General features: G+C 35.4%; 1 long non-coding RNA gene across 2 annotated transcripts; it reads right to left on the reverse strand.

The window, feature by feature from the left end:
- Window positions 1-1,712: 1,712 nt before the first annotated feature.
- On the reverse strand, window positions 1,713-9,304 carry LOC143071840 (uncharacterized). Of its 2 annotated transcripts, XR_012976983.1 has the most exons (5): window positions 9,173-9,304; window positions 8,574-8,630; window positions 7,853-7,920; window positions 6,941-7,017; window positions 1,713-3,034 (listed from the first exon to the last, which is right to left on the reverse strand). It is a non-coding gene; the product is annotated as an uncharacterized LOC143071840 (long non-coding RNA). The 2 variants fall into 2 exon arrangements; XR_012976982.1 differs by lacking the exon at window positions 9,173-9,304 and having other exon boundaries at window positions 8,574-8,701.
- Between the last annotated feature and the right edge of the window lie 10,535 nt (window positions 9,305-19,839).

Consider the following 19,839-nt stretch of genomic DNA (forward strand, 5'->3'; position numbering starts at 1 on the left):
CAAAGGACTCAAGAAATCTAACTAAATCATTAAAATACAAGTTAAACAAAATCGGCAACAAGGGACATCCTTGTTTCAAGCCACAGTTTACATCAAACCAGTCCGTGAAATGACCATTTATTTCTACAGAACATAAAACATTTGTATAAATTGACGTAATATCAGAACAAAAAGTCTGGACAACACCAATCATATTTAGTTAAAATATCTCTTTCCAAAGTGTTGTAAGCCTTTTAAAAATTAATAAAGCTGCAAAACGTTGATTAAGGAAGTGTTTTTCTATCAAATCAGTAAGAGTAGATAATTGGTCTATTGTTCTCAATTTGTAAGACTTGTAAGACACTAATGCAAGGGCAATCCCTCTATAACAAAAGCAGTGTTCCCGCCTGCCCTAAATAGAAGGGCGCCCCACCCTTGGTGCCCTTACCCCCGCCCTTCTGCCCTCCAAAGCCAAAGAATGCCCCCCTCTGCCTTTTCAAAAGATACATTTTACAAATTTCACGCCTTCTGGCGTTTCCGGTAAAATTGTTACCTGAGTGATTGTGTAACACTAATTAACTGACAATAGGATTAAGTTAAATACCTAATGCCTTTGGCAGTTTTATCACCTCTGCTAATGATTGTTCACTGCTAATTAGTGGATTTAAAATAATTGAACAAATACTAGATATTTAATACAGAATGAAAATGCTGACATGTTAGCCATTTGTAATGTTTACGTATCATAGCATATGTACACATAAAAAAAAATATTTTTAAAGAAAATTTAAAACAATTTAAAAGGCAGACTAAATTTTGAGTAAATTGGTAGATTGGTAAAAACGTTTTGTTTTTATAACCACGAGTATGAAATTAAAAGAAGAACCAAAGAAATTTGTATTTGAACATAACAAGATTGCACCACTTCCTGTTTTATTTCTTGTATTATAATCCTCCTTACATAGGAGCACTTAACAAATGCTTTTATTTTTTTAACCATAATGGAGTTTATACCTTCTGTAATATATGCAATGTATTATTGCATCATTATAATATAATCATCTCTTGTATCACCTGTTATATTTATAAAACTCCCTACGTAGGAGCACTTTGGTGTGCACTTCTTAATACTTTTTTGTAACAATTTACAAGTTAGGTAACTTTCAATAACACAAATACTATATGTCTAAACAAGTAGTTTTAATGTAAATAATTTAATTACATAACAAATTCAATTTTGTTTAGCTCCATCTTTCAGAACTACTTGTTTATTTTTATAGACTTGTATAATTAAGTTATATAAATTATAAAATAAAAAAAAAAGATTTTTCTAAGGATTTTTTTCCTGATCAAAATGCACAGTTTGCATAAATTTACATCAATTAAAATGATATGCTTTGTGTCATGGTATGATAATTTGATAATAAAAAAATCTTACTGGAACCAACACTTGGAACACATTAATTTCTGAATAAGGTTAAAATACAAGTAATGTTCTGCAGCTGAGCCTAGCAATATATAATACATATATTCAAGGTTATTAATACACTGCCAAACAGTGCCCTTACAATTTGGGTTATTGCGCTAAAGTGCCCTTTCAGACAAGTAGCACCCTTCTGCCCTGAGATTCAAGCTGGAACACTGAAAAGGGGGTCTATAGCATCTTGCATGTTAAATTTAGAAACAGGATTTATAATACATCAATATTTTTAACAGGATATCAACAGGATCCATTATAAACTATACTATACTACACTATCTTATTTTAAAATAAGTGGATTAACCCTATTAGCCATCAGTGATTTTGCAGATTCATTTCACCAAAAGTTTTAATGAAGCAGAAATTTATAGTTGGAAATTTGTTTTCCCCTTTACTTAAAGTTAGAACATAATTAAGTTTTTGTAATTTCCATCCATCAAACTGTCAAATACAATTTAATTAGGATACAAAAATTTCCAAAATCGATTTATAAATTATTATATATTCACAGTTCAAATGTTCATGCACTAATATTGTTTCTTTTTCAAGGACAATAAAATACCATATATGTATATCATTTCAGAATTACATTGACATTTCCCTTTGAATGACTAAACCATAGAAACAATTGATTTCTCCATAGACAAAACAAGAAACACACAAATAAGAACTACCTAAGCAACTCCGAAACCCACAATGTTAAATGTTAGTGAAGATCATACCATGCAAGCAAAATGTACTTCTGAAATGATAGTTTGATATTTCCTGTGTCCATAACAAAACTTTTCAGATATAAATTCTAGTGTGCAGGAACTAAACCATAAGTTAATTAGTCAATTTTTGTTTTAGGGTAAATTTAAAATTGATTTCTTTTAAATTTTTTATTTGAAATATATAACAAAACTGCATATACATTTTTGTTATTACAGGAAAAAATATTTCACCAAATTTGAATTTATTTGGGTGTTCTGATGCAATTAATTTAAAGATGATACAGAATATTTACAGACTATTCTAAATAAACTCATCATATATACCAGAATTATTCCTTTGTAGATATGGTAACTTGTCAAATTTGAATAATGTTTCTATTTTCGGAATTTTAAAAATCTTAGTAAGAAGAGCTGGCATTCATTGCAACCACCACTTATATTGTTCAATTGATCTTTTGGCTATACATCATTAAATATTTTCATTTCAAAAATTGAAATTGCTGGTAAACAAAAACTGTCTGATGTCTACATTTTGAACAGAAATGATTAAAATTCAAAATGAATAATTAAACAATAATCAAAGGAGTCTATAAAAAAAACCCTGGTAAATAAGTAAATATCTAATTTGGCAATTAGAAACTACTTGTGAATATTGGACAGGAGGTTTACTGGTACATTTTTAATTATGCATGTTATATCATTGCAGACATATTGAAGGCACTTGGCAAATTCTCATCTGATATTTTAAACATTAATGAATTTTATAATATCTAAATAATTAAACTGTCTCATCACGACTCAATTTAACATCTTCTTCTGCCATGCTGCACCCTCTATGACTTCAACATCTCATAAGTTGCATCTGTAACAAAAAGAATTATGACTCAGAAATTAATGTGAAGCATGTTTTATGTCAACTTCAAAATTAGAGACAAGTTACAATATTTACAATTACTTTACATTCTTATTAAAAAATACAACTTATTACAGTTAATAATTGAATAAAAGAAATGTTAGACAAATTTGTAATAAATTTTCAAACTGTTGTTCAAGGGGAAAACTAATTATTGTTACTTTATACATATAAAAAGAGTTAAAGGTTGCACTTCATATTTTTATACCGCTGTTTCACAAGCCACTCCTCTTTTAGGGATATAAAATATTCATAGACATGACATGTTAATTTGTGAAGTACTGGTTCCAGATATTATCTCTTGCGTTTAATCTCATAAAGACATAACTTGGGAATGTTACCAGTATAGAACAAGAATGTGTCCAAAGTACACGGATGTTTCACTTGCACTGCACTATTATTTTCTATGTTCAGTGAACCGTGAAATTGGGGTCATCAGTTTAATTTGGCTTTAAAATTAGAAAGATCATATCATGAGAAACATGTGTACTAAGTTTTAAGTTGATTGGACTGCAGCTTCATAAAAAACTATCTTGACCAAAAACTTTAACCTGAAACAGGACAGACTAACGAACAGACGAACGGATGCACAGACCAGAAAACATAATGCCCCTCTACTATCGTAGTATGGGCATAAAAACATGGTAGCACCTAAAATTTAATTCTTAGGTAGGGCTAGAATAGAATTTTAGTATAAGTTTAAACTCTTAGAAGTTCAGGGCATATAAATGTCCATGTTGAATTTATGCTGCACAGAGCAATTTTTTTTACCTTTGAATGAAATAATAGTGAATACAAGTTGCTTTCTTTAAAAAAAGAAATGCAATCGTAAACCCAAAATGCATGTTTGGTATTAAATATTCGATATTTTTTTAAGAAAAGAGTTGGTTTCTAGGCTTAATAACAAATTAATGATTTTTGTGCTTATAAAAAAGAAATGCAATACGTGAAACTTAATAGCTGTTTTTATTGGAATTTGAGATACACAACAGCCTGTGTTTGATTTTGCTTTTTCCACCTGCCCACCCGTGACCACTCTAGCTATAATCTCTTTTTTTTTGTTGTAAAAATATTGATTACAAAGGCTTATCTGCTTTTTTCAAGTGATTGTGCTTTTTAAAAGAAACTACATTCCCACTCCTATGGGTGGGCAGAGTGGACAAGGTAGAATTTTTGCCCACCCGGTTCCCACTCCTTTGGTGGGCCGGTAGACAAAGCAGAATCCACCTGAGCTGTAGTGTATGTTCATAGTTATTTGAACAAGGAAAATTCACAATTATGAAAATTGTAAGGTGTTCCTTTTATATTTGAACATATTCTTTCATTTACTTTTAAAAAGTGTCTTTTACATGGTACAGTTACATTAATGTTTTATGGTATGTATGTAAGATTTTTTAAAACAGATATATTCTTAAGCACATGTTTTAGTCAGAAGCATGTTGTTTGAATTGTTATAACAGTGTTAGGAAGAGAAGTGACACACCAAATGAGGTCTTCTCGTTTAATAGTATAGATATATAATATCAATAAACACGAACGTCAAGTATTTACGGATGGACATTTTATTTATCGAATTAATCTATTTTTAAATTCTAACATTCCACTATGAGAATATATTACTATACAAAATATAAGCAGAGACTTCTAAATCCATACTAACAGTATAAAATAATCAACATTATGGTTGAAATTAAATTTAGTTGTGATTATTGTAAATTATTTTTAAGGTTGTTGTGAGCTGCAAGGATTTAAAATCATGCTTTATGAATTGAAAACACAAGTATTTTTATTCACGACTGTTTATAATTTAATTATATAACAAATTGATCTTACTTTTCGTTTTATGGATATATTACAATACACAACAAGAATGTGTCCCCAGTACACGAATGCCCCACTCGCACTATCATTTTCTATGTTCAGTGGACCGTGAAATTGGGGTAAACCCTCTAATTTGGCATTAAAATTTAAAAGATCATATCATAGGGAACATGTATACTAAGTTTCAAGTCGATTGGACTTCAACTTCATCAAAAACTACCTCGACCAAAAACTTTAACCTGAAGCGGGACAGACGGACGAACGAACGAACGAACGAACGAACAGACGAACGGACGCACAGACCAGAAAACATAATGCCCCTCTACTATCGTAGGTGGGGCATAAAAATAAATAATTACTCATAAAACCTAAATACTAAAATGGTATGAGATATTTAACGAAGAAGTATAATGATTATTGTTTATACACATTTTTTTTTTGTAGGATGCAAGAATTTATTTAGATTTAACATTTATGTTTCCTTTACAAATGAATATTTAAAAAATACCAAAGCAGAGTATCTTGTCATATGAAATATTTATTTCTTAATAGCAACTCTGAAAATATTCTGATTTCAATCATTGTTAGTTTCTTCAGAAACATAAAAACAGTATATATTTTGTATATATTTCTTTGATTTCGATTGTATTATTTACTTTTGATAAGAATATTATCTTTCTGTTTTCCGATCTAAATATTAATATGTTAACCAGAATGTTCTCTCCCGTAAGTCTATGATGAAATACACAGTAATTCCGTGGTTAAATCTTCAAACATAATTAGTTTAAGTGTTATCGAGACAACAGACAACACCACGTTATAATTGACCCAGATACACACAGTGTACAGTAGTCGTTTTAAAACTAATATAATTGCGTCGTCAAGGGCCATCAAGGGACCATATCATATCTAAAAATAGACATTTGATACCTTATCGCTGACCCTATTAAGTCTACCGAAATTGTATGCATGATTAATTTCAAGATTTATGATCGTAATTAAACCGGTAATTTTAGGGTGCAATTGTTTTTAACTAAAGTTTTGAAAACGTTTTGAGGCGTTTGTTGTTATTTTCTAACTGCTACAGTTCTAGTAGAAACATCGTTTGATAATTCTTTTCTGACCTTATTTGAACTTTCAATAATTCATGCTCATGTTGTTGAAAAACATACTTTTTATAAACGTAGAAAAAAATTAATCGTTTAAACAGGTTGAAGTTGGAAACAAATTAATGTTTGCATGTATTGTATTAACAAACGGAAAACGACAAAACATTTGCAGTCAAGTGTACTTTTTTTAAATATATTTTAGTTGTAGGTTTCCGTTTTATTTTATTTTTTCATATTCAATATCTATTTAATTACATTTTTAATAACCAAATTTTTTTTTATTAAAGTTGCAATATTTAATCACAAAAAATAACTGTAATGTAATCATATGCAAGAAAGGCTTCCCTTTAATTTCAGTATAAAAAATAAATAGCTTGCTTTTTACATCATGTACATCTTCCCTAAACTTAAAATCTAAAATGAAATGCTACTAATACTTTTTTTAAAGATTTTATTTTTAATTATTCTCGTTCAGAATATAAATCGCATGGTTTACATGAAATCTTATCTCATATCTAAACACATCTGGTTTCAACTTTGACTCTAATTAAAATACACGCATGTAGGTTAATATTAGCAGCTTGTAATCGTGTGCAAGGAAATATTATATAATAATAAATTTCAGTTAAGATGCTAATGCTTATTCAACAGATTAGTAAGCTATTGCGCATGTATTTGAAAGGTGGTCATAGAAAGAACAGAAGTGTTCCGAATAACATCCGGTGTTCCGAAAGACTACAGATATCGTCCAATATATACTGCGTAAACCCTCAGGGGTTTACGCAATCAACTTTCCCTTTTGGGATATAATTTCTCACGAAACTCCACAGTAAAAGTGGCACAGTTTTAGCCACGAAGGGAATTCCTATGGGAAATTGGATTGTCTATATTTACAGAATTGCAACCTAAATGAGCAGATACTTACCTGATACACATTTTTGTGTGCTATTATACCATGAAAGCATCTTCATTGTCTAGGAATGTAACATATATAGGCTGTATCTGTAATAAAAATTTGAAATCAGTATCAGCTTTAAATACAGAATATTGGTTGTTGCAATCAAATCAAAATTAATTTCTAAGGTCAATCCTTATTAGGAGACAAGATTATTAACAATTTCTATACATTCTCATTAAAATAATCTTCATAAGAGTATCAATTTGAATGAAATAAATTTTCAACCAATTTGTAATCAAATCTAATTAATATAGAGGCTGTATCTGTAACATATTACATGTTGCAGCATCATATATTAAACAATCCATCTTTGCTCATTGTTGAAGGCCATACAGTAAACTATAGTTGTTAATTTCTGTGTCATTTTTCATGTTTTTAGAAAAACTGTATTCATGTCCGAGACGAATCCTAAATTAAACAATCCATCTTCGTCTGTCGAGGAGGGGGAACATATAGAGGCTGTATATGTAACAAAACTATCAATTAATATCAGCTTTAAATAGAGACTATTTGCTGTTGCAATTTTTCAGAGTTTAATCTTTTGCATGTCAATAATATATCAAAACCTAAAGTTTGCTCTCTGCAGAGGTCTGCTTATACAAGTCCCATTTTAACATGGAGCATTTTTTGGTCAAAATATTCATGAAAAAAATGATTTTATTGCCTAACAAACATTGTCATTTCGTGGCCTTTAATTGCTGACTATGCGGTATAGGCTTTGCTCATTGTTGAAGGCTGTACGGTAAACTATAGTTGTTAATTTCTGTGTCATTTTGGTCTCTTGCAGAGTTGTCTCATTGGCAATCATACCACATCTTCTTTTTTTGTATATACATAGTTTTCAGAAAAACTGTATTAATTTAATGACCGAGTACATACATGTTGCCGCATCCTAAATAACAATCCATCTTCGTCTGTCGAGGAGGGGGAACATATAGAGGCTGTATCTGTAACAAAACTATTAATTAATATCAGCTTTAAGGATGTACTAAGGTGAGGTTTAGGATTTTGTGTCAAATGTTCGGACTCCTTGGTGTTTTTCCATACAATACAAGGTAAAATATTTTGCCCCATAACACCCATTTATTTTTTCATATAAGACGTTATAGCTCATGAAAGGTCATTTTCCAAAATTTAAGAAGATTATTGATTTTCTTTCTTTTGTTTTGAGACCCAAATAATACAAATGCAAGGTAAAAGTCCGAGTCAGACTTTTCCCGCCATATTTTCAATCTCAAATATCTCGAAAAGGATCGAGGTCCATGACATATCAATATTTTTAGCTTCTTTTCATCCTTAAAGAATGCTCTACCAACTTATAGTTTCAATTTTAAATTCTTAATTTATTAATTTTCACCTAACCACATCCTTAAATAGAGACTATTTGCTCTTTGCAATTTTTCAGAGTTTAATCTTTAGCATGTCAATGTTATATCAAAACCTTAAGTTATCTGTAACAAAACTATCAATTAATATCAGCTTTAAATAGAGACTATTTGCTGTTGGCCATCTCAACATCCATGACTGTCGTCCCATTTGGAGGTAACCAGCTAATTCGAGTAAACGCCACAAGCAGCAAAAATCACTTAATCGTACTTACATTGCCTATATTTCTTCAAGTCCATCACTGTAGGCTACATGTTTCTTCTGTCCTCCACTTGTAGAATTGGAAATAAAAGAAAGTCATTATTATTCAGATTAATGTACACAAATCAAAACATTTTTATACACAATTTTTTTTTATTGAAACATTTTCTCATTGTTGAAGGAGTGGTCTGTGAACTTGAATATGAAGAACAGCAATAAAATAAAAGGGTTCCTTTGTTGTAGACCAAGTGAATTTGATATTTTCCATCTCTTATTATTCTATTTTTTCCTGCTTCTTTAACAAGGACGTTAGAAAGAACCAATCGAGCGTATCTTTAATTTGGCTGCATCATTTTTCCATGTGGACTGCTTCCCAAAAATGAAACCAGATAATCTCCAGAAAACTTCAGCATGACATCTCAAAGTCCCCTTCTACAGGCATGGGCAGAAAGCCTGTAGCTGTCGTAGGCGCTAGCGAACATCCGAGGCCGCCCGTCCTCGCGAGTCTGCGACGTGGGCCATCTCAACATCCATGACTGTCGTCCCATTTGGAGGTAACCAGCTACTTCCAGGAAACGCCACAAGCAGCAAAAATCACTTAATCGTACTTACATTGCCTATATTTCTTCAAGTCCATTACTGTAGGCTGCATGGTTCTTCTGTCCTTCATTTGTAGAATTGGAAATAAAAGAAAGTCATTATTATTCAGATTAATGTACACAAATCAAAACATTTTTATACACAATTTTTTTTTATTGAAACATTTTCTCATTGTTGAAGGAGTGGTCTGTGAACTTGAATATGAAGAACAGCAATAAAATAAAAGGGTTTCTTTGTTGTAGACCAAGTGAATTTGATATTTTCCATCTCTTATTATTCTATTTTTTCCTGCTTCTTTAACAGGGACGTTAGAAAGAACCAATCGAGCGTATCTTTAGTTTGGCTGCATCGTTTTTCCATGTGGACTGCTTCCCAAAAATGAAACCAGATAATCTCCAGAAAACTTCAGCATGACATCTCAAAGTCCCCTTCTACAGGCATGGGCAGAAAGCCTGTAGCTGTCGTAGGCGCTAGCGAACATCCGAGGCCGCCCGTCCTCGCGAGTCTGCGACGTGGGCCATCTCAACATCCATGACTGTCGTCCCATTTGGAGGTAACCAGCTACTTCCAGGAAACGCCACAAGCAGCAAAAATCACTTAATCGTACTTACATTGCCTATATTTATTCAAGTCCATCACTGTAGGCTGCATGGTTCTTCTGTCCTTCATTTGTAGAATTGGAAATAAAAGAAAGTCATTATTATTCAGATTAATGTACACAAATCAAAACATTTTTATACACAATTTTTTTTTATTGAAACATTTTCTCATTGTTGAAGGAGTGGTCTGTGAACTTGAATATGAAGAACAGCAATAAAATAAAAGGGTTTCTTTGTTGTAGACCAAGTGAATTTGATATTTTCCATCTCTTATTATTCTATTTTTTCCTGCTTCTTTAACAGGGACGTTAGAAAGAACCAATCGAGCGTATCTTTAGTTTGGCTGCATCGTTTTTCCATGTGGACTGCTTCCCAAAAATGAAACCAGATAATCTCCAGAAAACTTCAGCATGACATCTCAAAGTCCCCTTCTACAGGCATGGGCAGAAAGCCTGTAGCTGTCGTAGGCGCTAGCGAACATCCGAGGCCGCCCGTCCTCGCGAGTCTGCGACGTGGGCCATCTCAACATCCATGACTGTCGTCCCATTTGGAGGTAACCAGCTACTTCCAGGAAACGCCACAAGCAGCAAAAATCACTTAATCGTACTTACATTGCCTATATTTCTTCAAGTCCATCACTGTAGGCTGCATGCTTCTTCTGTCCTCCATTTGTAGAATTGGAAATAAAAGAAAGTCATTATTATTCAGATTAATGTACACAAATCAAAACATTTTTATACACAATTTTTTTTTATTGAAACATTTTCTCATTGTTGAAGGAGTGGTCTGTGAACTTGAATATGAAGAACAGCAATAAAATAAAAGGGTTTCTTTGTTGTAGACCAAGTGAATTTGATATTTTCCATCTCTTATTATTCTATTTTTTCCTGCTTCTTTAACAGGGACGTTAGAAAGAACCAATCGAGCGTATCTTTAGTTTGGATGCATCGTTTTTCCATGTGGACTGCTTCCGTAAAAATGAAACCAGATAATCTCCAGAAAACTTCAGCATGACATCTCAAAGTCCCCTTCTACAGATATGGGCAGAAAGCCTGTAGCTGTCGTAGGCGCTAGCGAACATCCGAGGCCGCCCGTCCTCGCGAGTCTGCGACGTGGGCAATCTCAACATCCATGACTGTCGTCCCATTTGGAGGTAACCAGCTACTTCCAGGAAACGCCACAAGCAGCAAAAATCACTTAATCGTACTTACATTGCCTATATTTCTTCAAGTCCATCACTGTAGGCTGCATGCTTCTTCTGTCCTCCATTTGTAGAATTGGAAATAAAAGAAAGTCATTATTATTCAGATTAATGTACACAAATCAAAACATTTTTATACACAATTTTTTTTTATTGAAACATTTTCTCATTGTTGAAGGAGTGGTCTGTGAACTTGAATATGAAGAACAGCAATAAAATAAAAGGGTTTCTTTGTTGTAGACCAAGTGAATTTGATATTTTCCATCTCTTATTATTCTATTTTTTCCTGCTTCTTTAACAGGGACGTTAGAAAGAACCAATCGAGCGTATCTTTAGTTTGGCTGCATCGTTTTTCCATGTGGACTGCTTCCGTAAAAATGAAACCAGATAATCTCCAGAAAACTTCAGCATGACATCTCAAAGTCCCCTTCTACAGGCATGGGCAGAAAGCCTGTAGCTGTCGTAGGCGCTAGCGAACATCCGAGGCCGCCCGTCCTCGCGAGTCTGCGACGTGGGCCATCTCAACATCCATGACTGTCGTCCCATTTGGAGGTAACCAGCTACTTCCAGGAAACGCCACAAGCAGCAAAAATCACTTAATCGTACTTACATTGCCTATATTTCTTCAAGTCCATCACTGTAGGCTGCATGCTTCTTCTGTCCTCCATTTGTAGAATTGGAAATAAAAGAAAGTCATTATTATTCAGATTAATGTACACAAATCAAAACATTTTTATACACAATTTTTTTTTATTGAAACATTTTCTCATTGTTGAAGGAGTGGTCTGTGAACTTGAATATGAAGAACAGCAATAAAATAAAAGGGTTTCTTTGTTGTAGACCAAGTGAATTTGATATTTTCCATCTCTTATTATTCTATTTTTTCCTGCTTCTTTAACAGGGACGTTAGAAAGAACCAATCGAGCGTATCTTTAGTTTGGCTGCATCGTTTTTCCATGTGGACTGCTTCCCAAAAATGAAACCAGATAATCTCCAGAAAACTTCAGCATGACATCTCAAAGTCCCCTTCTACAGGCATGGGCAGAAAGCCTGTAGCTGTCGTAGGCGCTAGCGAACATCCGAGGCCGCCCGTCCTCGCGAGTCTGCGACGTGGGCCATCTCAACATCCATGACTGTCGTCCCATTTGGAGGTAACCAGCTACTTCCAGGAAACGCCACAAGCAGCAAAAATCACTTAATCGTACTTACATTGCCTATATTTCTTCAAGTCCATCACTGTAGGCTGCATGCTTCTTCTGTCCTCCATTTGTAGAATTGGAAATAAAAGAAAGTCATTATTATTCAGATTAATGTACACAAATCAAAACATTTTTATACACAATTTTTTTTTATTGAAACATTTTCTCATTGTTGAAGGAGTGGTCTGTGAACTTGAATATGAAGAACAGCAATAAAATAAAAGGGTTTCTTTGTTGTAGACCAAGTGAATTTGATATTTTCCATCTCTTATTATTCTATTTTTTCCTGCTTCTTTAACAGGGACGTTAGAAAGAACCAATCGAGCGTATCTTTAGTTTGGATGCATCGTTTTTCCATGTGGACTGCTTCCGTAAAAATGAAACCAGATAATCTCCAGAAAACTTCAGCATGACATCTCAAAGTCCCCTTCTACAGATATGGGCAGAAAGCCTGTAGCTGTCGTAGGCGCTAGCGAACATCCGAGGCCGCCCGTCCTCGCGAGTCTGCGACGTGGGCCATCTCAACATCCATGACTGTCGTCCCATTTGGAGGTAACCAGCTACTTCCAGGAAACGCCACAAGCAGCAAAAATCACTTAATCGTACTTACATTGCCTATATTTCTTCAAGTCCATCACTGTAGGCTGCATGCTTCTTCTGTCCTCCATTTGTAGAATTGGAAATAAAAGAAAGTCATTATTATTCAGATTAATGTACACAAATCAAAACATTTTTATACACAATTTTTTTTTATTGAAACATTTTCTCATTGTTGAAGGAGTGGTCTGTGAACTTGAATATGAAGAACAGCAATAAAATAAAAGGGTTTCTTTGTTGTAGACCAAGTGAATTTGATATTTTCCATCTCTTATTATTCTATTTTTTCCTGCTTCTTTAACAGGGACGTTAGAAAGAACCAATCGAGCGTATCTTTAGTTTGGCTGCATCGTTTTTCCATGTGGACTGCTTCCGTAAAAATGAAACCAGATAATCTCCAGAAAACTTCAGCATGACATCTCAAAGTCCCCTTCTACAGGCATGGGCAGAAAGCCTGTAGCTGTCGTAGGCGCTAGCGAACATCCGAGGCCGCCCGTCCTCGCGAGTCTGCGACGTGGGCCATCTCAACATCCATGACTGTCGTCCCATTTGGAGGTAACCAGCTACTTCCAGGAAACGCCACAAGCAGCAAAAATCACTTAATCGTACTTACATTGCCTATATTTCTTCAAGTCCATCACTGTAGGCTGCATGCTTCTTCTGTCCTCCATTTGTAGAATTGGAAATAAAAGAAAGTCATTATTATTCAGATTAATGTACACAAATCAAAACATTTTTATACACAATTTTTTTTTATTGAAACATTTTCTCATTGTTGAAGGAGTGGTCTGTGAACTTGAATATGAAGAACAGCAATAAAATAAAAGGGTTTCTTTGTTGTAGACCAAGTGAATTTGATATTTTCCATCTCTTATTATTCTATTTTTTCCTGCTTCTTTAACAGGGACGTTAGAAAGAACCAATCGAGCGTATCTTTAGTTTGGCTGCATCGTTTTTCCATGTGGACTGCTTCCCAAAAATGAAACCAGATAATCTCCAGAAAACTTCAGCATGACATCTCAAAGTCCCCTTCTACAGGCATGGGCAGAAAGCCTGTAGCTGTCGTAGGCGCTAGCGAACATCCGAGGCCGCCCGTCCTCGCGAGTCTGCGACGTGGGCCATCTCAACATCCATGACTGTCGTCCCATTTGGAGGTAACCAGCTACTTCCAGGAAACGCCACAAGCAGCAAAAATCACTTAATCGTACTTACATTGCCTATATTTCTTCAAGTCCATCACTGTAGGCTGCATGCTTCTTCTGTCCTCCATTTGTAGAATTGGAAATAAAAGAAAGTCATTATTATTCAGATTAATGTACACAAATCAAAACATTTTTATACACAATTTTTTTTTATTGAAACATTTTCTCATTGTTGAAGGAGTGGTCTGTGAACTTGAATATGAAGAACAGCAATAAAATAAAAGGGTTTCTTTGTTGTAGACCAAGTGAATTTGATATTTTCCATCTCTTATTATTCTATTTTTTCCTGCTTCTTTAACAGGGACGTTAGAAAGAACCAATCGAGCGTATCTTTAGTTTGGATGCATCGTTTTTCCATGTGGACTGCTTCCGTAAAAATGAAACCAGATAATCTCCAGAAAACTTCAGCATGACATCTCAAAGTCCCCTTCTACAGATATGGGCAGAAAGCCTGTAGCTGTCGTAGGCGCTAGCGAACATCCGAGGCCGCCCGTCCTCGCGAGTCTGCGACGTGGGCCATCTCAACATCCATGACTGTCGTCCCATTTGGAGGTAACCAGCTACTTCCAGGAAACGCCACAAGCAGCAAAAATCACTTAATCGTACTTACATTGCCTATATTTCTTCAAGTCCATCACTGTAGGCTGCATGCTTCTTCTGTCCTCCATTTGTAGAATTGGAAATAAAAGAAAGTCATTATTATTCAGATTAATGTACACAAATCAAAACATTTTTATACACAATTTTTTTTTATTGAAACATTTTCTCATTGTTGAAGGAGTGGTCTGTGAACTTGAATATGAAGAACAGCAATAAAATAAAAGGGTTTCTTTGTTGTAGACCAAGTGAATTTGATATTTTCCATCTCTTATTATTCTATTTTTTCCTGCTTCTTTAACAGGGACGTTAGAAAGAACCAATCGAGCGTATCTTTAGTTTGGCTGCATCGTTTTTCCATGTGGACTGCTTCCGTAAAAATGAAACCAGATAATCTCCAGAAAACTTCAGCATGACATCTCAAAGTCCCCTTCTACAGGCATGGGCAGAAAGCCTGTAGCTGTCGTAGGCGCTAGCGAACATCCGAGGCCGCCCGTCCTCGCGAGTCTGCGACGTGGGCCATCTCAACATCCATGACTGTCGTCCCATTTGGAGGTAACCAGCTACTTCCAGGAAACGCCACAAGCAGCAAAAATCACTTAATCGTACTTACATTGCCTATATTTCTTCAAGTCCATCACTGTAGGCTGCATGCTTCTTCTGTCCTCCATTTGTAGAATTGGAAATAAAAGAAAGTCATTATTATTCAGATTAATGTACAGAAATCAAAACATTTTTATACACAATTTTTTTTTATTGAAACATTTTCTCATTGTTGAAGGAGTGGTCTGTGAACTTGAATATGAAGAACAGCAATAAAATAAAAGGGTTTCTTTGTTGTAGACCAAGTGAATTTGATATTTTCCATCTCTTATTATTCTATTTTTTCCTGCTTCTTTAACAGGGACGTTAGAAAGAACCAATCGAGCGTATCTTTAGTTTGGCTGCATCGTTTTTCCATGTGGACTGCTTCCGTAAAAATGAAACCAGATAATCTCCAGAAAACTTCAGCATGACATCTCAAAGTCCCCTTCTACAGGCATGGGCAGAAAGCCTGTAGCTGTCGTAGGCGCTAGCGAACATCCGAGGCCGCCCGTCCTCGCGAGTCTGCGACGTGGGCCATCTCAACATCCATGACTGTCGTCCCATTTGGAGGTAACCAGCTACTTCCAGGAAACGCCACAAGCAGCAAAAATCACTTAATCGTACTTACATTGCCTATATTTCTTCAAGTCCATCACTGTAGGCTGCATGCTTCTTCTGTCCTCCATTTGTAGAATTGGAAATAAAAGAAAGTCATTATTATTCAGATTAATGTACACAAATCAAAACATTTTTATACACAATTTTTTTTTATTGAAACATTTTCTCATTGTTGAAGGAGTGGTCTGTGAACTTGAATATGAAGAACAGCAATAAAATAAAAGGGTTTCTTTGTTGTAGACCAAGTGAATTTGATATTTTCCATCTCTTATTATTCTATTTTTTCCTGCTTCTTTAACAGGGACGTTAGAAAGAACCAATCGAGCGTATCTTTAGTTTGGCTGCATCGTTTTTCCATGTGGACTGCTTCCGTAAAAATGAAACCAGATAATCTCCAGAAAACTTCAGCATGACATCTCAAAGTCCCCTTCTACAGGCATGGGCAGAAAGCCTGTAGCTGTCGTAGGCGCTAGCGAACATCCGAGGCCGCCCGTCCTCGCGAGTCTGCGACGTGGGCCATCTCAACATCCATGACTGTCGTCCCATTTGGAGGTAACCAGCTACTTCCAGGAAACGCCACAAGCAGCAAAAATCACTTAATCGTACTTACATTGCCTATATTTCTTCAAGTCCATCACTGTAGGCTGCATGCTTCTTCTGTCCTCCATTTGTAGAATTGGAAATAAAAGAAAGTCATTATTATTCAGATTAATGTACACAAATCAAAACATTTTTATACACAATTTTTTTTTATTGAAACATTTTCTCATTGTTGAAGGAGTGGTCTGTGAACTTGAATATGAAGAACAGCAATAAAATAAAAGGGTTTCTTTGTTGTAGACCAAGTGAATTTGATATTTTCCATCTCTTATTATTCTATTTTTTCCTGCTTCTTTAACAGGGACGTTAGAAAGAACCAATCGAGCGTATCTTTAGTTTGGCTGCATCGTTTTTCCATGTGGACTGCTTCCGTAAAAATGAAACCAGATAATCTCCAGAAAACTTCAGCATGACATCTCAAAGTCCCCTTCTACAGGCATGGGCAGAAAGCCTGTAGCTGTCGTAGGCGCTAGCGAACATCCGAGGCCGCCCGTCCTCGCGAGTCTGCGACGTGGGCCATCTCAACATCCATGACTGTCGTCCCATTTGGAGGTAACCAGCTACTTCCAGGAAACGCCACAAGCAGCAAAAATCACTTAATCGTACTTACATTGCCTATATTTCTTCAAGTCCATCACTGTAGGCTGCATGCTTCTTCTGTCCTCCATTTGTAGAATTGGAAATAAAAGAAAGTCATTATTATTCAGATTAATGTACACAAATCAAAACATTTTTATACACAATTTTTTTTTATTGAAACATTTTCTCATTGTTGAAGGAGTGGTCTGTGAACTTGAATATGAAGAACAGTAATAAAATAAAAGGGTTTCTTTGTTGTAGACCAAGTGAATTTGATATTTTCCATCTCTTATTATTCTATTTTTTCCTGCTTCTTTAACAGGGACGTTAGAAAGAACCAATCGAGCGTATCTTTAGTTTGGCTGCATCGTTTTTCCATGTGGACTGCTTCCGTAAAAATGAAACCAGATAATCTCCAGAAAACTTCAGCATGACATCTCAAAGTCCCCTTCTACAGGCATGGGCAGAAAGCCTGTAGCTGTCGTAGGCGCTAGCGAACATCCGAGGCCACCCGTCCTCGCGAGTCTGCGACGTGGGCCATCTCAACATCCATGACTGTCGTCCCATTTGGAGGTAACCAGCTACTTCCAGGAAACGCCACAAGCAGCAAAAATCACTTAATCGTACTTACATTGCCTATATTTCTTCAAGTCCATCACTGTAGGCTGCATGCTTCTTCTGTCCTCCATTTGTAGAATTGGAAATAAAAGAAAGTCATTATTATTCAGATTAATGTACACAAATCAAAACATTTTTATACACAATTTTTTTTTATTGAAACATTTTCTCATTGTTGAAGGAGTGGTCTGTGAACTTGAATATGAAGAACAGTAATAAAATAAAAGGGTTTCTTTGTTGTAGACCAAGTGAATTTGATATTTTCCATCTCTTATTATTCTATTTTTTCCTGCTTCTTTAACAGGGACGTTAGAAAGAACCAATCGAGCGTATCTTTAGTTTGGCTGCATCGTTTTTCCATGTGGACTGCTTCCGTAAAAATGAAACCAGATAATCTCCAGAAAACTTCAGCATGACATCTCAAAGTCCCCTTCTACAGGCATGGGCAGAAAGCCTGTAGCTGTCGTAGGCGCTAGCGAACATCCGAGGCCGCCCGTCCTCGCGAGTCTGCGACGTGGGCCATCTCAACATCCATGACTGTCGTCCCATTTGGAGGTAACCAGCTACTTCCAGGAAACGCCACAAGCAGCAAAAATCACTTAATCGTACTTACATTGCCTATATTTCTTCAAGTCCATCACTGTAGGCTGCATGCTTCTTCTGTCCTCCATTTGTAGAATTGGAAATAAAAGAAAGTCATTATTATTCAGATTAATGTACACAAATCAAAACATTTTTATACACAATTTTTTTTTATTGAAACATTTTCTCATTGTTGAAGGAGTGGTCTGTGAACTTGAATATGAAGAACAGTAATAAAATAAAAGGGTTTCTTTGTTGTAGACCAAGTGAATTTGATATTTTCCATCTCTTATTATTCTATTTTTTCCTGCTTCTTTAACAGGGACGTTAGAAAGAACCAATCGAGCGTATCTTTAGTTTGGCTGCATCGTTTTTCCATGTGGACTGCTTCCGTAAAAATGAAACCAGATAATCTCCAGAAAACTTCAGCATGACATCTCAAAGTCCCCTTCTACAGGCATGGGCAGAAAGCCTGTAGCTGTCGTAGGCGCTAGCGAACATCCGAGGCCGCCCGTCCTCGCGAGTCTGCGACGTGGGCCATCTCAACATCCATGACTGTCGTCCCATTTGGAGGTAACCAGCTACTTCCAGGAAACGCCACAAGCAGCAAAAATCACTTAATCGTACTTACATTGCCTATATTTCTTCAAGTCCATCACTGTAGGCTGCATGCTTCTTCTGTCCTCCATTTGTAGAATTGGAAATAAAAGAAAGTCATTATTATTCAGATTAATGTACACAAATCAAAACATTTTTATACACAATTTTTTTTTATTGAAACATTTTCTCATTGTTGAAGGAGTGGTCTGTGAACTTGAATATGAAGAACAGCAATAAAATAAAAGGGTTTCTTTGTTGTAGACCAAGTGAATTTGATATTTTCCATCTCTTATTATTCTATTTTTTCCTGCTTCTTTAACAAGGACGTTAGAAAGAACCAATCGAGCGTATCTTTAGTTTGGCTGCATCGTTTTTCCATGTGGACTGCTTCCCAAAAATGAAACCAGATAATCTCCAGAAAACTTCAGCATGACATCTCAAAGTCCCCTTCTACAGGCATGGGCAGAAAGCCTGTAGCTGTCGTAGGCGCTAGCGAACATCCGAGGCCGCCCGTCCTCGCGAGTCTGCGACGTGGACCATCTCAACATCCATGACTGTCGTCCCATTTGGAGGTAACCAGCTACTTCCAGGAAACGCCACAAGCAGCAAAAATCACTTAATCGTACTTACATTGCCTATATTTCTTCAAGTCCATCACTGTAGGCTGCATGCTTCTTCTGTCCTCCATTTGTAGAATTGGAAATAAAAGAAAGTCATTATTATTCAGATTAATGTACAGAAATCAAAACATTTTTATACACAATTTTTTTTTATTGAAACATTTTCTCATTGTTGAAGGAGTGGTCTGTGAACTTGAATATGAAGAACAGCAATAAAATAAAAGGGTTTCTTTGTTGTAGACCAAGTGAATTTGATATTTTCCATCTCTTATTATTCTATTTTTTCCTGCTTCTTTAACAGGGACGTTAGAAAGAACCAATCGAGCGTATCTTTAGTTTGGCTGCATCGTTTTTCCATGTGGACTGCTTCCGTAAAAATGAAACCAGATAATCTCCAGAAAACTTCAGCATGACATCTCAAAGTCCCCTTCTACAGGCATGGGCAGAAAGCCTGTAGCTGTCGTAGGCGCTAGCGAACATCC

This window comes from Mytilus galloprovincialis, chromosome 4 (genome assembly GCF_965363235.1).
Source record: "Mytilus galloprovincialis chromosome 4, xbMytGall1.hap1.1, whole genome shotgun sequence".
NCBI lineage: Eukaryota > Metazoa > Mollusca > Bivalvia > Mytilida > Mytilidae > Mytilus > Mytilus galloprovincialis.